At 40.5% G+C, this 18,224-nt stretch overlaps 1 protein-coding gene across 2 annotated transcripts in view; it reads right to left on the reverse strand.

The window, feature by feature from the left end:
* Nucleotides 1–18,224, reverse strand: part of CRADD (CASP2 and RIPK1 domain containing adaptor with death domain) — a 76,858-nt gene that overhangs the window by 23,822 nt on the left and 34,812 nt on the right. The window lies entirely within an intron of this gene.

The following is an 18,224-nucleotide window of genomic DNA, read 5'->3' on the forward strand; positions in this document are numbered from 1 at the left end:
ATAATTTTATATTGTCCATTGCTTTGAATTTAGACATCTTTTCTTACAGAAAATATTGTGGACTTTTAATCAGCCCCATGAGCTGAAAAGGCTGAATCTTAGCTCTACTAAGCTTCCCAATCTCAGTAGAGATTTACAAAATAGGGAATTCATGACCTGGCTCTGCAAGCAGGCAACATTAAAACCATTAAAGCATATATGAATATCACAGCAGTTCTGCCATCTTCTGCTCTGCTTTTGAATGCTTATGTCCTTTGAGATCACCTACTATAGTTTGCATGTTAACCAAATCAGCCTTGCAGGTTTGTTGGAAATCTCGAAGGCTTTGAATCTAGAAGCTGTTCTCCCCAGTTCACATGTCCCCTCTAAGACAGCTGCCCTACAAGTCAAGCAATGCACATATGAATACAACACACCTTAGTCCAAACTGAAGAGCAGAATACAGCCAAACTCTAATTATTAATCCAAGAACAGAGCATACTCCCACAAAGGGACATACAGGCCAGCCAGGACACAAGTAGGATTATGAACAGTAATGACAAAAAGGAAAATGTTAATTATGGTATGTGTCTCCATTATGAAACAATGTCTAAAAATATCTACTAATTTATTCCCAAACTTCAAAAAGTGGTTACTATGCCAGTAACGTAGGATCTGCAATCACAGCATTTGGTGGCTTTGTCTTATTTTTCTTTGTTGGTTATGCTGGCAAATCACATACGAGGACAGCTAATAAATATTCCTCATACTGGAGAATGCTCTAATGCTTTCTGAAAAAAATATCTCAATGATGTAGTTTCTCTTTCTTTGTGTATGTGTGTTGAGGGTTTTTTAGCTTTGAAACAGGAAGTGAAGTGCTCATCAGCTGCAAAGTGTTCCTTTAATAGCACCCATGCAACAATTACCTCTGCAATAACCATCATTATATTAAGTTACATGCTACCCTTCCTCAGCTCGATGTGAAGACTAGCTGTAGAATAAAACAAGGAAAAAATCCCAAGCCCCTGAAAAGCCATTGTACAGTACTGTGCCCACACCACAAAGGTAAATATACTTCCTGCAGGGAAACTAAGTATCAGTTAAGAACTGCCTGTCTTTGTTGGAAGTCTTAAATGAAACCTAAGTGAAGGCCCCTCACCTATTCCAATATTCATTTCACTGCAATGATGCAGTGCCATTGCTGAAAATGCATACATATTACTGTGTAATTCAAGAGTACACAGTTATGATGTGTCAAATAGTGAAGACAATTTTGCTTTCAGCATTTTCTTTATTTTTAATAATTTTCTTAGCAATCCAAACATTTTCATGTCTCTTTCAGAACACAGCAGGGATTTATATATTCCACTACTTTCTCTGAATAATCAGAAATAGTTTGGTTTTTCCTATTTCATTTTAAAGATATATCTGTACTTGCTGTCTTTTAACAAACATGTTTACCATTCTGAGGTTTTAAAATGAAATTTGTTTTGAAAAGTGGCTAATCGAAACCACATTCAAATTTTGCATCTTTTACATTTTAGTGACTTTCAGATAGAATTAATTCCATTTACAAAGCATAGGTTTGGGGGTTTTTTGTTTTTGGTTTTTTTTGGTGGTGTCTTTTCTTTCCTCTTAGCTTGATTGACTGCCCAGGAGCTGAAAAACCAGCTGCACTCCTATTCAGTTATTAACACTAGTAGTTACAACTATGCAGGACAAGACACACATTCAAAGAGAACAGGGCAGTGTAAGTAACCTCAGGATCAGTGTAGGTAACAACTCAGAAAAGAGTGACACTGAATAGAAAACAGTTCATAGCTATGCATGCATTTCAGCATTCTGAAGAAAAACGGAAACAAAAAACACCCAGGAGTTTCAAGATTTTGTGGGCAAGGCATGTTCCTTGTTGATGGATAACTCTGTAGCAAGGCCATGAGCAACCACTGCAGCATGAGCAGAGGTAGAGAGGCTGCACAATGGAGGTGGACACTGATGGAACCAAAGGGAAGGATGAAGAGTCCTGCTCCAGGATCTGCAGTCCCAGACCACAGCTTGAATAGTGAATGACAAATCTCCTCTATGTCCTTGGACAGAGAAGGTTGGATGAAGGGCAGACACCTCCCTGTCCGTGACAGCATTCTGTCCCACACTGGGCTATGTGTTGTCAGAACATTGGGATCATCCATCCAGTTATAACTTTGTGTAGTTCTTGCTAAGTAATAGTTCTGGGCCAGTAATAAAGATCATGTGGATAAACAATGTGGAACAGCTTTTACTGGTTGACATATGATTAGACTGTGAAGCAAGCATCAGCTACTGAAGTTTCAGTGGATAGAGGGTATTGCTAACTCTATCCCAACCAATTTGCATCTCTGAAAGCAGTCATGACTTTCTCTTCAGCTTTAAGAAATCTTTTTGGAGACTGGGGAAACAGGTTGAGAAAAGAGAGGACCACAAGCAACAAGACAATGATCCATGTCCCTGAACTCATTCTCCTGGAATTAAAATGTTGCTACTGTTGGTACCTTTGGCCAATGAGATGCACCACAGGGAATCCCACTGATGTTTATCATCTATCAGTTTCTCACGAATTACCCTTCTACTCTGCAAGTTCACAAACTTATATTTAATTCCTGAAAGTGAAGAGCTAACACAGATACTCCATACTGACAGCAGAAGCTTGGGAGCTTGAAAGCTCCTGTGTTTCCAGAGAAACAACAAATAGGCATCTACTTGATTTTCATGTCAAGCATGACAGAGACAATGTCCATCAAGGTCTCTACTGTGCATTTTTTATAAAAGCGAGAATACAGTACCATATTTATGGTTCAGAGTTCCAAAGCATTCATATGATGTGATGTTTTCAAAATGCCATGTCAGAAGCTACATCCTCTACTAAGCTTCCCAAATTATTCTGGAAACATCAATGACCCAATCCTCAACTGGGGTGCCAGTGAGCTCAGAAGGAAAACTTCCTGTGGGAGTTTAACTCATCTGTCAACTGAGAGAACATGAACCAACATGAAACCTTTTTTGTAAATCTGCTGTTAAAATAAGGAGCAGGTGCACTGAAGTCAGAGCTCTAAGGAACAGAGATAACATCTAGCAAACAGCAGCACATTCATGAATATCAAGGTATCTTACAGCACATCAAAGTATATCTAGATAATCCTTAACTGGATTTTATTTCAGGCCATGCAGCACTAATGGCCAGAATCCTTAACAAAAACACTTTTTAATCATCATGTTTATCATAGCTCCTAGATAATTTGTCATCACTGGTTGCATCAGAGATGACATTATTGCATTTTTTTTAGGACAGAGCACAAACCCCAAAAGGTAACATATTCTAGGTTATTTCCAGTCTCTTTTCTTTCTCTTGGGCAGAACTTCTAATTCCTACACTACAAGACAGTAGGAATTTAATCATATTACATTTCAAACCATGTGGAGGAATCATAGACAAAAATTGATTTGTAGTAGAAGTTGATTAGTACTTTCATTTATTTATCCAAAAAAAAGGACATGAAAGGAGCAAGGAAGATAATCTTTATTCACAAACAAATCTAGAAAGGACAAATTTGAAGTCTAATAAAAATAAATGGCTGGATACATAATTAGGTTCATCTCACTACCACAGAAAGAAAAGGGAAGCTATAGTAGGACCACATTTGCTTTATTTTTCATATCCTCATTGGAAGGACTCACAGGAAGCAGATACACAGAACAGGAAAGACATGGACAAACAATACCATTAACAAAACTTATCTCAAGTTAACACACACACACTGCAGGATGGGACAGTAACACATAATTAAAGGAAAAACAATTTGGCCTCCACCTTCCAAAGGAGCACACATTATGAACTGAACCTGCCTGTAATACACATCAAGCTTGCCACTGCCTGGCATATACAAATGCACCCTGGGTGAAAACTTGGCATAACTGCTGGATCCTATGATTTCTGAATAATTTAGGCTAAAAGGGACCTCATAAAATCTCCAGTCCAACCTTCTGCTCAGAGTAGAATTGGCTGTGAGATCAGATCAGGTCAATCTTAAAAACCTCCAGGAACAAAGTCTGCGTGGCCACTCTGGGCAACCACTGCTTAACCATTCTGGTGGAGAAAACATTTCTCCTGAAGTCCACATTTCAACATATTTTTGTTAACTCTTACCCTGTGACTCTGCATCAGTGTGAACAGCCTGGCTCCATCTCCTCAATTACTCTGACAAAAGCAGTGAGGGGAAGCTGTCAGGTCCCTCCAAAGCCATCTTTTCTCCAGGATGAGCCAGCTCTGGTCCCTCAGCCTCTCCTCACATGGCAGGTGCACCATCATGACAGTTCCTTGCTGAACTCATTCCAGTTTTTTTGATGTCTTTCCTGTGCTCAAGAGACCAAAACAAGCTACAGTATCTAAATGTGCCCTTAATGAGTCAGGAAGATAATCCCTTCTCTTGATCTACTAACTCCACTTATCTTAAAAGAGCCCAGGGTGCTGTCAGCCATCTTTGCTGCCAGAACACTGTTGGCTCATATTTGCCTGCTATTTGTAACATATCTACATTCCCTTTCGGCACAGTTGCTCCCCACAGTCAGTCACCTGCTTTGCTTCTTTTCCAGGTACAGGACTTCATATTTGGCCCTGTCTTAGTTTCAGCCATGACAGGGTTAACTTCTTTACAGGGAAGGCGGTGTGGCCAGACTCTACTGTTACTCAATACCATCTCATGTCACTTGCAGTGGGCAGGACTAAGGGATTCTTTCTCATTTCAGGACAGGGGAAAATGTGGTATGGTGGGGAAGAGCAAGGTGGTATTTTGCATGGTTTTTCCCTGCAAACAGTTTCTTTCTCTTACACCTTTTGTTCTTAATATTGTTGCTGTTACTGTTTCTTACCTTATCTCATTGCTGTTTTCCAGTAAATTGTTCTTACCTCAGTCTGTAATTTTCACCTTTTTGTTCCTCCCCATCTAAACTCTGTCCTGGGATTGGGAAGGGAGAGGGGAAGTGGGAGGCGGGGGAGAGAGCAAACAGCATCTGGTTTGGAAGAGTCTTGGTTGGCAGGGGGCACTAAATTGGGAAGTGCCATTGCTAAACCACGACAGGCCCTAATGGATTTCCAGTTGGCCCAGTCTACCCAGGTCCCTCCAAATGGCAACCTTGTGCACTAGCATACTGACTGGTTCCCCCAGTTTGATGTCATGTGTAAACATGATGAATGTGCATCTGGTCTCCTCCTCCAGGTAGCTGATGTTAAACAGGGCATGTCCCAACATAGACCCTGTGCTTGTCACAGGCCTCCAGGCTGAATGTGACCCATTAACCACTAAAACAGTCCAGTCCAACTTCATAGCACCATGGAATGGGAGACTGCATTGCCTATACAAAACTATGTGGGTTTAAAACAGCAATATTTCAAAATGCTTTGTGGGCTATAGTAAGTTTCAAAAGGTCATTAAAAAAAGTATCATCTTATTTGAAACTGAGTTTGTGAACATTAAGAGCAACCATCTGTGCAGATAATATATAATCTTCTTTAAATGATTATTTGTCCTCATACTTCCCTTTAGGTAATATTTTCTTTTTTTAGATTTAGAACATATCACCATGTCAGCAACGCTCACTACAAAGGAACAGAAAGTCAGATGCAAACCACTCTTGAGCACAGGTGCTTACCATACATACCTTGACAGGCTGCTTATAAAGAAAACACAGTAAGAAAAAAATTAGGTTTCTTCCTCACTCTACAATTTGCCAAAATCATAGACATGGGAAGTTCTAGAGGCTAAGTAAAACTGGGTTCAAAACAGATTAGACATATTCACAGGATAAACAGTCTCTAGTGACTACAAAATAGTGATCCAAATGCAGTCTTTGGACATACTGAGGACCTCTATATATCCATCAGTACCTCTTACCAGCCTCTTTCAGAGAAGCAACACTGCACAATAAAAACACACAACTTACAGCTATGTGTCAGTCAAAAACTAAATCTCACAACAAATACCAATGTCCCAGCAATGTATTAATTCCTATCATCTTCCCAGCTCTGTGCAGAAGAATCAGAGCTGTTCCTGTGTGGTGAACAAATGTTTCTAGGAATTATAAGTGACTGATTTCTGAAATGCATTATTAATGCCATTTTTATTTTTATGACACGTATTTGAATAAACAACTTCTCTCATAGCTGGAGTTTCTATAGGTGGGTCAGATAACAGCAAGCAATCTGCCTGAGATTCCTAGTACTGGAGTTCAGTGGGAGCTGAGCTCTGATGCACATACATGCTTTTTGAAGTCTCAGACTTAGTTCACAAATCTGTTATTTCTGATTCATGGTATTATGGACACCTTTCAATATGATATCAAACACTGTCACTGGCCCAGTGATTTCAGTGGGAGGATCATAAGCAGTGACAGAACTATGACCTAGCTACAGGAGCGTAAGTGTATTTTCTGCTGTCATAAGAAGATAATTTCCCTAAATTATTTGGGTTTCTTAATTGCTCCACACATTATTAATTCACAGCTGACTCACCTTCAACCCTTACCCACACCCAGGATCACAAGAAATAAACAGTACATACTTGTTGTGCCTTTCATCTGGGTGATCAGAAAGTACCCTATCCTCTATTATTAAAGTGCCCTGCCTCTATTAACTAGCCAAATGTTTTATGCACTTCATAAATGGACATGTGGAGCTACTTTTGTTTCTTGCCCATCCTTTTCTTGCATCTGTTTTTCCAGAAAAGTATGACTGAGTTCAACAGAAGTGATGACATTCATAGAAAAATTACTGTGCAGAATACATGAGCCATAATGTGGGAGGGCAGGTAAAACAGTACCTTCTAACTCCCTATTTCTCCTGTCAACCCCAGCCTTAAAATTGCATTGATGAGATGCTCTTCTACATTTTCTGCCTTGTTCTTATCACTGGACCATTTTCTGTCTCTTAAGGGGAAGTATGGGGTTCCTCAGCTCCATTCCTGAATGGCTACACTATGCCAGTGACAGCAACCTTGCTGGGGCAGTTGCTGAGTTTCTTCCCATATTTTCCAGTCTTCAAAATTTCACTGTGGGTGGATCACTTTGTCTTTCTAAATCATTGTATGCAGGTCTGCCCTGTTCAACATTTTCTGCATACCTAATCCCAGTCTACAAACAGACATTATACAAGCGTGACACTAGCTGAACTTCGAGCACCAGTGTTGGCATGTTTTAGCAGCAGTACAGCTGCGCTTCTGCATACTCTCCACTGTCCTCAGACAGAGGGACCTGGAGACAGGTTACCAGCACCAAAGGGTCTCCCTGGCCAAACCTCAGGAGCAGATAGAAAGTGGTCTACAGGCTGGACAACTGTGTGCCTTATCTGAAGTATCTATTAGCCCATCTCCCCAGGCAGAGGCTGCTTTTCACCCCATCTCACAATGGATGAGTGCTACAGCAACAGAGGGTGGCAGGCTGGATAAGGGGCCACATGTGATCTAGAGTTGGATGCTGAACCTCCCTGCTCTCTCTAACATTTTGCATTATCAGATGCCCTTTTATGTCAGATTCTTGCCCTTGGTCTAGGTTCAGCTGTGTTGGAATACAGGACAGATTTATGTCTGGCTACAGTGCATCTACCAGGAAATCTTTCAGTCTTTACTAAATAGAAATATTTAATTTGTCAACCAGCAGTTTCCCCTAAAGGTGAGTGACTTCTCTTATTAAAAATATGAACCCTACATCTAATTTGAAATTTTCTGGCCTCAGATTCTAGCCCCAGACTCCTGTTATGCCTTCTGTTACTGTAAAAGTGACCTTTTAGTAATCCCTTATTTTAGCATCACGTATTTTCTCCCCATGAAAACACTTACACGTTACAAATGACTTCTAGTTTCATTCTAAGAAGAGAACTCAAATGTTAAGTTTAGCATTCTCCTTAAGTAATTGGAGGTCATGCAAAAAATACCTTGTTGTCCCTCATTTCTACATTCTCTTAATTAGAGCCAAATGTTAGAAATAGCCTTAGAAAGACAGAAATAGGCAAGACATCCCTGCTTGGCCTGGTTACACAGCGTGATTCAACAGTGGCCACAGATTTGCAACACCTTAAAACTTTTAAGAAAAGGGGGAAAAAAAAGAGCACTACTTATGCAGGCAGTGAGCCAAAGTTACTCCCTGTAAATCTAGCATAGTATTGAACACTTACAAATTATTAACTAGCATGGAAGATAAAGAATTTAATTATAACAAAAGGAAACAAAAATACCCCAACTGGAATAGCAAAACTATACAAAATCATAAACTACAGATTTTGCTCTGATTTAACTTACAGTAAGAAAAAAATTAATCACATTTGCAGAGCCATAATATTCCAGTGTTATCAGGAAGGAAGGCCTTCTTCCCTTTAATGCCTCAAGATTTCGTAAGTTATTATTGCTAACCTGCTTCATTCAAAGTTCAAGAATCATTTTTACACTGATTTCATGTTCTTCTTTTTTTTTTTTTTTTTTTGCAACTATAAAAACAGCTTGGAAAGTTCTACTAATAATTCATTAAATTAACTTAAAATACAATTTTTCATCTTAGAAGTAGTCAGATTCAGGCTTAAAATTGCATCTGAGTTTCACAGTCTATTGAGATTTGAGCAACTAACTAGCCAATTCACTGGCTGAGACAGTAATGCAACAGTATATTAGCTGTTCTTTTATCCTCAGTGGTTTCCCAACAACCCGGTAACTCAACTTGACAGCCTTCTAAAATGAGATGACTGCTGGGTGGCGAGGGGAGAGCAGTGGATGTTGTTTGTCTCAACTTCAGTAATGCCTCTGACACTGTCTCCCACAACAACCTAGCAGACCAGAATGTGATTTGGTGCAGATAGAGCAAACAAGGAAGTAGACTGACAACAAAATGACCTGTTGAGCTCTAAGGATTGTGGTTAGCAGCACAAAGTCTAGCAAGACACAAGTGGAGTACCGGAGTAGAACATACCAGGGCCAAGACAATTTAGACTCTTCATCAATGATCTGGATGCTGGGACAGTGGATACCCTCAGCACATCCACAAATGATTCAAAAGTGGGAGCAGTTTCTGATGCACTAGAGCATCTTGCTGCCATCCAAAAGGATCTGGACAGGCTGAAGAAGTTGGCCAACAGAAACCTCATGCAGATTAACAAAGGGAAATGCCACATCCTGGTTAGGAATAATCCCAAACACCACTACAAACTGGGAAGCAGCTCCCTAAGGAAGGACCTGGGCATTTTGATGAACAAGCTATGAGCCAACAGTGCACCCCTGCAGCAAGGCAGGCCAACAGCACCCAGCATTGCTTTAGGCAGCAGGTCACCAGCAGGTCAAGGGAGGTGATCCCTCCCCTCTCCTCAGCCCTGGTGAGACACTGCTGGAGGGCTGCATCCAGTGCTGAGGTCCCCAGAAAAAGAGACATAGACATGGTGGACCAGGAAGATTGAGAGGGCTTGGAGCACCTGACAAATGAAGAGAGGCTGAGAGAGCTGGGAGTGTTCCGCCTTGGGAAGCTCAACGGCATCCGATTCATTCTACCCATTCCAGATGGGGGGAAACAAAAAAGACGGAGCCAGGCTCTTTTCAGTGGTGTCCAGTCACAGGACGACAAGCTATGGGCAGAAATTCAAATACAGGAAACTCAATTTAAACACAAGAAAACTTCTCACTGAGAAAGTGATTGAACATCAGACCAGGCTGCTCAGAGAGGTTGTGGAGTCTCCGCCCTTGGAGACGCTCAGAATCTGATGGTTCACAATACTGAGCAACACGTTCTGTCTGACTCTGATCTCAGCAGGAGGCATTGGATTAGATTATGTCCAAAGGTCAGTGCCAGCCTCAATCATTCTGTGATGTTGTGACTATGCATGTGAAAACAGAAATTCTTTTCATTAGAGGTATAATTTTGCCTCTCTGAGCAGTCACTTGCCTCCCACGGCAAACTGTGTTTTGAAACTTTCATGATCTGTAGAATTTTTTTATCTTGGCCATTTTGATAAACATTTCTTTTTCCATAACTCACCCACTCTGTTAAGAGAAATGGAATCCTTCCAGTCTGAAAGACCTGTGTTTTCAGGGTGAAAAAGCAGGAAGAGGAAAATAATACAGGATGGACTTCTTATGCTAGGAGAAAATACAACAGGCTATATTTACAGAAGACAGCAAATAGACTCTTGGAAATGGCTTTGTCAGCACCTGTGATAAGTGGAACTATCCATAAGCTTGAAATTAGGCTTGTGGTTAAGAACTCCATTGAACAAGGCTCGGAGTATCATACAAGGAAGCCCCTTGAATTCTGTTCAGCAGATGGACAAAGTTTAGAGCAATAAAATCAGCCAAACAAGTCAGACTAACATAAATCCAGCCATATCCCTGGCTACCTTTTCACTGGTCGTCCCTACTAATAAAGATATACCCACTAACCCTTAAAGTCACATTTTATTTACTTACAGAGTGTCTACGCCACAGATACCAATTCACAATCAGTTTGATCTATTCATAAAGCTCTTAGGAAATTATTTTCATTTCAAACTCCTAAACACGGACATTAGAACACTAAGCTTCCTAGACATGTCCCGACAGAGCCAAAAAGCTTTGCTGCCAGGAAACTGAGATCAATCTCAAATATACAGATATGTGCTTTACAATGGACACCATCCTGTGATATCCACTGATGTGCACCACAGTCATATGACAGATGGAACAGGTTGGACATGTATGACACGCACAACACACCATAATGGAAGTACAAGTCATTTTACTCATTATAGGAATTATCTTAGCAGAAACAGGGCACCAGGGTACCACAAATGTAAGATACTCTAACTTCCATTGTGCTTTAAGGTCAAGAGGACTGCAGGAAGAAGGACAGGAGAGGTCTAACTGGTTTCACCATTGCTCACTAATAAATTAGCGTGGCAACTTGTCCTCATTTTAATTTAGGTATTTTGGAGGGAAAATAAAATTATAATTTGGGGACAGAAAATTTTAGAATAAGTAGTGTTGCAAGGGATTCCCACTCTGGCTGCAGTTTGGTTTGAAGAGTTGGATGTTTTGGGTTTGTTGGGTTGTTTTGGGTGTGCAAGTTGCTTTCCTCATAACTCTGAGAGAAGTACCTGAGAACTGTGTGGTTTTATGTTGCACAGAAAATATCACTTCTTACAAGGCTGGTGAACAAATACAACCTAATGACACTCAGAGAGTTATTTTTTATTATTATCTTGAACACTTGGAGAACTCTTTTCTATTATTATATTGAATAAAAGAAATATGGAAAGAAATCGTTTCTCCCTTGCTTGTTTTCTCTCCTTCACACAAAAAAAAAAATAAGGCAGCCCAAGATTATTTTAACATTGAACCAAAAATTTTAAAATGTAACTCAGGTTCCTTACCAAATACCAGTAAATTTTCTAAAGAGAGGACTGATCAGCCTTCCTTGTCTTCCATAGGCAACAAAGGGCCCCAAGAGGCCTCCAGTTCCCCTTATGTTTTGGTAAAAGCAAACTGCAGTTCAGATAAAAGGAGAGACTCAGTATTTTGGCCTTGAGACACAGATTCTATTGAAATGAGCAAATGAACCTCAGGAATGGGGAGATGCTCTGAGCATTCAAGCTGCCTGCTCTAGTCTTTCTAACCTCATAAACTGCATCTAAGTTTCAAGGATTTTTTTACTAATACTGGATTTAGGAAGCTCTGATTTACTACAGAAAAAATGTACTTCAAGCCACTTTAAAATCCTAACATGTTGTACAATAAAAATAAAAAGCAAAGCAGCAAATACAGCTGGCAGTCCTCGGTTTCTGTGATCTCCTCTGCTATTTGTATCAGTCCACCACGCAGAGCTCACTCCAAATGGATGTTCTGGCAGAGGTCCCAGACACACATGCCACCAAGTCACAGGCAGCTCACTGTCACACCGCTCTTACTAATGAGAGCTACAGCAGCAGTTCTTCAACATCTTTTCCTCTACGCAATGCTGCGATACATTCCTTATGTCCTCTCCTGCCTTCCCCAGCCAGATGGAGAACTGCTGACTCCAGGAGAAAAAAGGAAGGGAGAGATGGGGAACTGCAGGCTGCTCCATGAGGAAGAGGTTGCCCTTGCAAGGAAAACTATGGGGAGCGCAGCTAGCAGTGACTGGGCAAGGATACCAGGAGCAGGCACCCAGATCTGACCACAGTTAGAGGAGGGTAGGCTGGCAGCCCCCACAGCTCAAAACTGATACTGACTGGCCACTGTTCCCACACTGCTCCTTGCTGTATTTGCCTTCCTCCTTCATCTTCCCCACACAGCTGAAGACTCCCCGACTCCCCCAGCCCTGTCCTAGCCACTTCTTCCCAGGTGCTCCCTTTGCTCTGAAGCACACCAGGCACAACCTTCCCCAACACCATCCCAGTATATTCCACATTCCCCAACAGACAGAGGTGTGTCCTGGCTTGGCAAACCACTGTGCTGCATCGCTGGGAAAGGAGAACAGCAAAACATTATATGGTGTGAAAAGCTGCTTGGATGAGAGGGTAGGCAGCTGGTATGTGAGAGGAAGAAGATTCAGAGGGAAAAGCTGCAGAGCAAAGTTGAGTCCAGGTGAGACACTGAGTGGTAGGCACAGTAACAGCAGGAGAGAGAGAAAAGTAGACAAAGATCTTCCTTCAAAAGAGCTGGAAAGGATTATGTAGGACTGTGACCACATTTTTCCTCAACCATCCAGGTCTGTCTTCCAGCTAAGTAAAAATAGGAGAGCTCATTTTTTACCGTGCACAAGGAAGCTCTGGGAAGCTTCTTTTGAGAAGAGTGGCTATTCCTCATTCAGGGGACAAGAAACAGGATTTTTTTTTGCAGATTGCTTCAAGCACTTAAGATTATCCAGGTGCTAGTTTCCTCCTGAAGTCTGGGAACAGCCCTAAGGGTATACAAAATACTGATGAGCATAACAGTTATCTCATTCCAGAAAGCAATGAAAAGGAACAGCAAAAAGATCCACCAGACTGTGACAGCACACATGTATTCTGGAAAGTGAAAAGTATGCTTTTGGGAGTGGCCAGAAAGGATGATAGGTGAGGACAGGGGCCTTAGCCACACACAGGTCTAATAGAAGGTATTGAAGGTTTGGAAACCAGAGAGTGGAAGCATGAGCAGCTTGACATTTCTACAAGGGAAATCACAAAGAATGTCATGACTGGGGGGAAAGAAGTGACTGGCAGTTGAACTTGCTGGCACATTCTGGGGTGCTGGTGGCCATTCAGAGGACAGGTAGCATGAAAAATCACCAGGCATCTCTGGATCATGAGATTTTCAATGGTTTATCTTGCCCACCTCTGTGGTCAGCATAGCTGAATAGGAGAAAAGGTTGTGGTGTGTTCCAAGAAGAAGAAGGCTTCAGAGGGAGAAGAGGATGACAAGCATGAGAGTCTCGTATGTGCCAGCAAAAGCAGTGTCTGCACAGGGACATCATAAGGGTGGCAATTTGCTGCCTTTTCCTGATGCATGTGCAAGTCCAGCAGTACTGTGGCAACAGCAGCCAGCACCGAGTCCTGCATGAGGCACTTTTGGAGTGGTACAGCTTCACGGATTCAGCATACCTCTCCTTTCAAGAAAGATGTTGTGCAGATTGCACAACATTTAAAGCACATTTCATCACTAGGGCATATACGCTTCTTTCATAATTTCAATTATCTAACAATAAATCATTCAAATGAAGAATTGCTTTCCAAGACAACACAGGCATTTACCACACCTGCCTGACTTCAGCAGCACAAGCAGAGAATTTTTCTAGAGGTATCTTGGGTTTTGGTGGGGATTTTTTTCTTGCTATTCTTACACATTTCAGCCAGCCAGAGACTTCTGCCCAACAGAATTATGGATGTGAGAAAACGCCTAAGGTTTAAATAATTAATCTCAAATATTAGAAGTTTAGTACTCAAAGGGAACCGAAAGAGAAAAGCAAAATCACAAGTGGTATCTCCATTATATTGGCAGTAAAAGTCCAACTCAGCTGTTCCTCAGCAGGGACAAAATTGCAGCTTTGGAAGAAAAAATGCTTTGCAAATACAGGGCTTCACTCAAGTTACCTGTTACAATGAACTGAGATAATGGATGTTACTCCTGTCACCTATAACTACTACAGGGTGGACTCAAGTCAGTCTCAACACACCACTACAAGTGCCACCATGACAAGCAAAGGCATGCATATCACCAGCAATGTAGTTTTCTCAGCATTGAGACTATAATTTTATTTACTGTGGTTGACATAAAGTAAACACCAGCTATTGGAAAGAAGATTGTCTGTATCATTCGAATCCACTGAAGAAATACCACTGGAGAAAAGGAACAGCTTTTACCCAGGAAAATCCAAGTGAGGAAAGAAGAAAAGCAAGGCAACAGAAAGATCAGTTTTCTGGCCTATCAGTCTAAAAGAACAAGCATTAAATCTTCAAATGGGTTGTAGATCCTGTGTCTGGTTCTGAAGGTATTCTGCAGAAATGCAGGCATTATGTACTGCTTACTTACAATTTGCTTGGCTAAAAGCATACAGCTTAGTATATCCTATGATATTGGCCCTTGAATGGGAGATGTGTGAAATGTGTCCCAGCATACATGCCAGGAAAAGGAGTAGGAAGGCATTGCTTTGGGAAGCAGCAAGTTTTAGCTTTCTGAAGGCTGTTTTAGGAAGGCAAGATACAGGCTCAAAGCAGCAGCCTGTGCATGCTGGAGAAGCTGCCAAGAGACAGGTCGGATGTGAAGGAAAACAATCAGCCTTCTGCAGAGCTATGGAAAAGCTGATTTCACTACCAGCTGTTGTCTGGTTTGGACCTGCTCTCCCCCTTAGAGACTGTTGGAAAAGACCCTCTTTGCAAACATCAGTAATTCTTACTCATGAAACAAACCTGGACTATAATAAATGACATACTTGTTGCTGTGCAGAGGCTGACTACCGGGAGCACACTTGTGCTCTTGATTGTCCACTCAATTAAGCTGAGCTCAGAGTCTTCCACCAAAGACATTATTCCCTTCTCTTGGATGGCAGAAATTATTGTAATCCCAAGAGGGATTAGCGGAGCTGTATCATTTTACGTCATGTGGGAACCAGACTATTTACCTTAAACTGCATTTAATTTCATAGGCCACTTATTTCAGCTTTTCTTTTGAGTGATTACTGTGATTCTGAAAAGAGAAGGAGAGCTACACTGGGTATTAAGACTCAACAAGATAGGTTTGGCAGCTGAGAGACACATTCTGAGATAACAGTGCAAGTAAAATTCAGTTCCTAAAAACAAGCTTGAATTCTGCTGGTGTGGTATTTTCTTGTGTTTCACATTTACTAGTCTAGTGTTTCCTTCCTCTTCTTTTTTTTTTTTTGTCATTTAAAATAATTTGTAAAATAGTAGGCAATAATAATAAATATCCACTTGCAGACTCCAGTGACTGACAGAGGGACTGACTTCCTCATTAAGAAAAGGATAGGGAAATGCAAGCTTGAGGAAAATACTGCCATGGTTTCCTCTGAATACTCAGCGCCACTGGACTTAGGCCCTGAGGAAAAAAGAATGAGGGTGGAGAGAACGCAAAAAATGCAGAAAAGGACTAAAAATAGAATACTTCTAAGGAAACGTCTGGAAAAAATAAAGTATAAAATGAGAGAAAGGTTAGCTTGTTTAATGCGGAAAGTAATTATGAAAATGATAAGAAAGAAGGAACTTCCTACTTTCATAGAAGCCAGTGAGAATAAAAACCAAATACGTTTGACTGAAGAACAGTGAATGGCAACAAGCTGTTACATAATTTCTGTATCTTAAAAAAATCGATTTTTATTATCTACTTATCCCTTCCTTTTTTTGTTTTGTTAGTAAAATCACTCTCAGAGGGAAGTGTTTGTTTCTTTAATGTAGCAAGAACACATCTGCAATTACTGTTTGTGGGATTTTTGCTCCATGAAGTCCAATTAAACCATATTAAACAGTTTACAAGATAACACATAGAGTAAGAAATTAGAAATCTCTATTTCACTGCTTTCCATGCTTAAAAATAAACTCAATGAATTGATGGTTTTATGTTTTCAAATTCTAAGTAGAACATTCCTTAGTTCCAGAATTCCTGGAAAACAGTAAGAGTAACTTAGAAAAAAAACCTAGGAACAGCAAAAGGTCAACAAATAGCAACTGTAACTTAATAAAAATTTATTTAATTTCATAGTCTACCTGCAATTGTAACAGCAATTGTAACAGAAATTTTGGTCTTGTATTCAACTATCAGACTGAAATAGTTCATCAATATTCTATATTTTAATATGTTTTTAACATGAGTTTTGCTGGGGACAGAGGATCATCAACTAATTATTCAATAGCTTTAAACTTTCCTGTTCTATAGTAAAAAATGTCCTCAGTCTTGAGAAAGAATAGAAATTTAAAGCTCTGTGACTCCATCAACAAACAAGCTATAATAATTTCCCAATTACTGTAAAATATTTGCATGAATGTTAAGAAATAATTCTGAACATTTCCTTCACCTTCAGGCTCAACTGCCCAATGAGAATTTATCGTATTAGAACTAGTCATATTAAAGAAATATGCTGCCTCATCTATTACGTAGACTTTTTGAAAGCTTCAGACAATAAAAGTCAATTTATAGAAGTAGCTTCATGTTTCAGGAAAATATTTTTAGAAATTGAAGCTTGTTAATACATGCAGTTAAGTATTAAAATGCTCTCCTGCAGTGCTGCTATGCTGGGGGGTTTTGGTATGCACTGTAGTCAGATGTTCCTTTAATACAATAACAAGCAATATTAAATTTATCAACTTTTACTATGCTGTGTGCAACTCCTCAGAGTTAAATCTTTCTGTTAAGCAATTCAGCAATTGGCTTGCAGGGAAGAAGACTGGTCTGGCTGAATAGAGTTGTGGCTGGAACTCAGAAAGAAAAAGGAGATTTTATGACCTTTGGAAGAAGGGGTAAGCAACTAAGGAGGATTACAAGGATGCTGTGAGGTTATGCAGGGAGAAAATCAGAAGTGCCAAAGCCCACCTAGAACTTAATCTGGACACTGTTGTGAAAGACAGTAAAAAAAAGTTCTATAAATACATTAGCAACAAAAGGAGGGCTAAGGAGAATCTCCATCCACCTACTGGACACAGGGGAAAACAAAAAACAAAGGATGAGGAAAAGGCTGAGGTACTTAATGCCTTCTTTGCCTCAGTCCTTAACAGTAAGGTCAGTTGTTCTCCAGCAATGCAGCCTCTTGAGCAGGAAGACATGGACAGGGAGCAGAACGAAGCCTCCATAACCCAGAAAAAAATGGTCAGTGGTCTGCTATGCCACTTATACACACACAGTTCTAGAGGGCTGGATAGGGTCTACCCAAGGGTACTGTGGGAGCTGGGGGAAGTGCTCACTGAATCACTTTCCATCATCTATCAGCAGACCTGGATGACCGGGGATGTTTAACTGGAAGTTAGCAAATGTGACCCTCACCTCCAAGAAGGGTCAGAGGAAGGATCTGAGAAACTACAGGCCTATCAGTCTGATCTTAGTGCCAGAGAAGGTCATGGAGCAAATCATCCCAGGAAGTGCTCAAAAAACATGTAGATGTGGTGCTTAGGGACATGGTTTAGTGGTGAACACAGTGGTACTGGGTTAACGGTTGGACTTGGTGATCTTAAGGGTCTTTTCCAACCTAAATGATTCCATGATTGTGTGAAAAATCTCCTAAATAAAGGTGATCATGTAGGCAAAGAATGAGCAGCGGAGGGAAAGGGAACATAAGGAAAATGGTAAAGGGGAAAAAAAGAGAACATGAGCAAGCAGGATGCTCCACTGACAGTAGGAAGGATGAAAGCCAAAGGAGTCAGATTTGTACTTAAGGAAGGAGATACACATGATGGGAGGCTGTCTTTAACAGCTGAAAACCTGTCATCTAACTGGATCTACAAATAAGAATGGCGTATCAAATGCATATGGAATATGGAGTTAGGTTTAAAAATTATTCTGAACAATACTGCACTTAAAAGATATGGCAGTGGGCAAAGGAATGTTAGTGAGTAAAAAAAATGAGAACGAAAACAGATTCAATACTATAGAGTGCAGTAATTGAGAGGAAACACAGGATTATGCCTAATCCGGTATGGGAAATGGATGTGGTTAGTGAGAAACAAGTGAAATGATTGTGTACTAATACTTAGGTCATAGACCAGAGAAGAAAAAATGGAATTTCAATTGCTGATGCTAAATGTGAAGCAA

Source organism: Corvus brachyrhynchos, unplaced genomic scaffold, assembly GCF_000691975.1.
Source record: "Corvus brachyrhynchos isolate BGI_N302 unplaced genomic scaffold, ASM69197v1 scaffold56, whole genome shotgun sequence".
In the NCBI taxonomy this organism is placed as follows: Eukaryota; Metazoa; Chordata; class Aves; order Passeriformes; family Corvidae; genus Corvus; species Corvus brachyrhynchos.